At 43.7% G+C, this 4,879-nt stretch overlaps 1 pseudogene; it reads right to left on the reverse strand.

Annotated features, from left to right (window-relative positions):
* Nucleotides 1-4,258: 4,258 nt before the first annotated feature.
* Nucleotides 4,259-4,879, reverse strand: part of LOC115369845 (formin-like protein 2) — an 8,391-nt pseudogene continuing 7,770 nt past the window's right edge.

Raw genomic sequence — 4,879 nt, forward strand, 5'->3', positions numbered from 1 at the left:
CGGTCAGAGCGCGGCGCAGCGGTGATGCCGCCCCCTGGAGGCAGAGTGCGAACTGCAGCTGAATGTGGCTTGTTTTGTTTGTTTGTTTGTTTGCTTGTTTGTTTGTTGTAAATAACAACAAACAATACAATGAAACTTCCACTCTGCCTCCATTTTCAGACCTATTCAGACCTTATTCTGTTGTACTTAGATCTTATTCTTTTTTTTTTTATCTTTTTTATTATTATTATTATTATTATTATTATTATTATTATTATTATTTTAAATTTAATCTCTAATCTGTGGATACTGCTGAAAAACTGTGAATTTCCTGCGGGATGAATAAAGTATCTATCTATCTATCTATCTATCTATCTATCTATCTATCTCTATGTTAGTGTGAGAGGGTCTTCAGCGGGGGGTCAAAGGTCAACAGCAGAAGTCAAGCAGAAGTGGTGAGCATCGTCTGAGAGCTGGAGCCTGCAGATTAATTTGAGCTGCAGCTCAGCTCTGAGTGTCGAGTTATTCTAGTTATAAACCTGGAATAAACATTGTGTTTATTTATTTAGAGTGGATGAGGGTTAGAACATTATGATGGGAGTGTATGAAGCCACGCCCATGTTCAGGTGTGTGTCATAAGTTGTTGCAGTAATTTTTATGTTGATACTATTTGTTACACAGATTTGGTGCAAAATGTGACCATGTTTGTCGACTTGAGAATTAATAAAAATAGTCAAAAATCCTCCAAAATCCCGCATGAGGACACCAAGACCCTGAGGAACACCACAGAAAAATTAAAAAAAAAGTCTCTGGCTGCAGTGAAATGGCTGCTATGGGGGCCAACATCATCACACAGGAATCAAATGTGGCTCATTGAATCCACAAGAGTCTCAGCTTTCCAGTCAAAGCCAACTGATGCAGCTCCAAGACTGTTTAGGCCCCAGTCTGCACACACACACCATTTTACAACAGGGCTACAGCAGGATGTCAACATGGTGGTTTTATTTACACAGCGAGTGCAGGATCACCAAGAACAAGCGGCGGACACAGAAACACAACAGGCGGTGCTACGGCTTCTAGAAAACATGAGAACATGAGAACATAAAAACATAAAAACATAAAAACGTACAGTCTGTACACGTAGAAAACTTTGTGCTGTCCACTCGATTCACTTTTCAGTTTGTACTTTCTGCTTTTTTTAGATTTTCTGATGAGCAGAGAGAGAGAGAGAGAGAGAGAGGCTGGATGTTAACAGACCTGAACACACACACACACACACACACACACACACACACACACACACACACACAGAGTAATACTGAGTGGGTGTGAGGTCGCTGCCCCTCCTAAAATTCCAGTAGTGAAATACATCTGTTAATATATTTTAATGAATAAATGGTTTTGTTATTGCGTGTGTGTGTGTGTGTGTGTGTGTGTGTGTGTGTGTGTGCGTGCGTGCACACATCAGTTGTTATTCTCATACAACTCACACATTATTACAGAAATGATGGCTACTCCGATTGGCCGACACTGGGACGGAAATAAAAATAAATGGGACAGAAAATTTTTGGCTCCAGCAGTGTTGACAAATTGACAATTATTTCCACCGCAGGTACAGAAGAAGAAGAAGAAGAAGAAGAAGGAGAACAAGAAGAACAAGAAGACGGTTTATTTGTATAGTGCTTTTCTTTACTTTGACGGAGCCAGGCTAACGACTCCCATAGACTTCAAGTCTTTATGCTAAGCTAACAGGAAATGCTACCCACAGGAAGTGAACCAGTGGATGTCCAGAGGTGGAATGTCCCTTTAACGTCGTGGTTCTGTAGTGATGACTGAGCAGCTTTTACATTGCCACCAAATATTTTGTTCATCTGTCAGCATTTCTGTGATAATGTTTATGTGAGAGCAACAACTGACATTTATACACACACACACACACACACACACACACACACACACACAAACAGTAAGAAAACCCTTTATCATTAAAACATGTATTCCACAGTGGCTGTTTGGCATGTGATATTAATAATACAAAGAATAGCTGTAATACTGAAACTGTGTGTGTGTGTGTGTGGGTGTGCAACATCTACAAAACAAACACACACACTCCTCTGCAGTTGGCACTTTGTTGTGGTGAGCAGGTTTGACACTGAGAGGCGCTGCTGCGGAATGATTCAGGGTTTTAGTGGGAATGGTCCTTTTTGCAATTTAATTTCCAGTTTTAGTTTAAAGAGGAAATATTAAAACACTGCAGCTACAGCCATCAGAGCAAATTCACTTCATCTCTTTGAAAAAACAGAAATATGTTTGAAATTTTAAAAATTAAATTACAAGAAAATTACCATCAAATTATCAGCAAAACTGGAAAAAAATTAAGAAAATTACCTTGAAATGTAAAGTGTAAAGTACAATAAAATAAGATAAAAATAAAAACAAAAACAGAGCATAAAAAAGTGAATTTGGTTCAGAGTTTAACAAAATATATTTTAAATTAAATTACAAGAAAATACCACCAAATTACCCTAAAAAATTAAAAAAAAAAAAAAAAAAAATGCAAGAAAATTACAGTGATATATAAAAAGAAAAAAGTGAATTAGCAAAGCTGATTAATAAAAAAAAAAAAAAAAAAAAAAAAGCTAAAACTGTAAAAATAACTAAATGAATTAAAACATGAAGCTGAAGTGAGTTTTGCTCGGAGGGTTAAAGGTTCCTGACGTTCCTGTCTGTCTGCCTCGTGGTTCCACTGAGGAACATCCGTGAGAACCAGTGGAACCCACAGGAACAGAACCAGGTGGAACCGGCCAGAACCGGCCCGGGCGTTTGGGTCACATCCAGTTATCTCCAGGCAGCTCCTGTTGCCACGGCAACAGCTGTAGCACTCACTACAGTGAACCAATCACTTCCTTTCTTTGTCTGTCAGCCTGTCTGTCTGCCTGCCTGCCTGTCTGTCTGCCTGCCTGTCTGTCTGCCTGCCTGCCTGCCTGTCTGTCAGCCTGTCTGTCTGCCTGCCTAACTGCCTGCCTGCCTGCCTGTCTGTCTGTCTGTCTGCCTGCCTGCCTGTCTGTCTGTCTGTCTGTCTGTCTGCCTGTCTGTCTGTCTGTCTGTCTGTCTGTCTGTCTGTCTGTCTGTCTGTCTCTCTGTCTGCCTGTCTGTCTGCTCACAGGAACGTCATCATGCAGGTTGTTCAGGTCTGTTAGCAGCTGCAGCCGAACCAGCAACACCGACTCAGGTCGCTCTGATTGGTTTTAGTGTTGATATAAAAAATCAGTTTTCTGTGTTTCAGTTTGTACAGAGCTGGGGGGAGGGGGGGGGGTCGTCCCGCTGCAGAGGGGCTCCTCCGTCCCTGCAGGACAGCAGACAGGACGTCCCGTCGGCCATCCGTTTGTAAACTTCACATTTTGAAACCCTTCACAGATGTCGCACGCACATCAAATACAAACTATGAGCTGATACCAGGAACCGGCCCAAATAATCACCCAGAAGTACTCTGAAGTACCCTGAAGTACCCAGAAGTACCCAAAGGTACCCAGAAATACTCTGAAGTACCATGAAGTACCTAAAAGTACCCAAAGGTACCCAGAAGTACTCTGAAGTACCCTGAAGTACTCTGAAGTACCCCGAAGTACCCTGAAGTACCTAAAGTACCCAAAGGTACCCAGAAGTACTCTGAAGTACCCTGAAGTACTCTGAAGTACCCCGAAGTACCCTGAAGTACCTAAAAGTGTCCAAAGGTACCCTGAAGTGATGTACCCTAACCTCTGATGTACCTTGTACCCAGAAGCACCCTGAAGTACCCTCTAACGGGTACTTCAGGGTACTTCTGGGTACTTCTGGGTACTTCAGGGTACTTCAGGGTACCTTTGGGTACTTTTAGGTACTTCAGGGTACTTCTGGGTACAGGGTACATCAGAGGTACCCTACAGTTTTGATTGACATCGCTCCCTGGCTTTGTTTGTTCTTTGTTTGTTCTCTGCGACTGAAAAAGACACAAATCCAAGCCGAATGTAAACAAAAACACTGTCCTGCAACAACGGCACAATCCCACAATGCCGTGCTCCTCTGGCCCGCAGCGTGACGGCGGTCCCCCAGCTCTGCGGCGGCGTTAGCTGGCGCGGCGCCGCTAGCTGCCACATCCAGAGGAGATGAGGAGGAGGTGACGGGGAGGAGCCGGAGGCACCGAGAGCCACAGTCTGACAAACATGTGCAATTTGACTTTTTAAAATTTATATTTCTGTCAGTGAAAGCGACATGCTGAGGACTTCCTGCTCTCGTCCAATCAGGCGAGCGGGCTGATGACATCAGCGCCAGCGAGGCCAGACTCGGTCTCGGCGCTCCGGTAAGGCTGAACACACAGATCACATCAGAACACAACGCAGTGAGAGAAGAAGAACCCTGTACAACACCGGCACACAAACGCCTCACGCCCAGAAACACACCGAGCAGCGCAGGAGTGATGCCTTCAGGTGCACGACGGGAGCTCGGAAACATCACTTTACGTATTCCCTCAAATTAAAACCTAAATAAGCCGGGTCTGCGATGACGGCTGGGGGTCCAGGACTTTGTATTAAATATGAGCAAAGATTGTACTAAAGACAGAGGGATTTCAAAGTAAAGGCCTCTCTCTGATGAAGGTGTGGAGGGAAATAAAGGCGGGAACACGGTGACCATTTCCTTCTCAGTGGTTTTATACAAAAAGCTGATCCTCAGAAGTCGCTTCATCTTTATTCCGTCATCGTCAGCCTTCCTTCCTCCTTCCTGTTTGTTTTCTATGACGTCACAGCAAACCCCCCCAAAAACATTCACCTGTCTCCAGGTAACAGGCGTGTCGTCACCCGACTCTCCCTTTTCCCTGTTTTACGGTTTTCACAAGGATCCACTTTCCAGACGGTCCAGTTTT

Source organism: Myripristis murdjan, chromosome 2, assembly GCF_902150065.1.
Source record: "Myripristis murdjan chromosome 2, fMyrMur1.1, whole genome shotgun sequence".
NCBI lineage: Eukaryota > Metazoa > Chordata > Actinopteri > Holocentriformes > Holocentridae > Myripristis > Myripristis murdjan.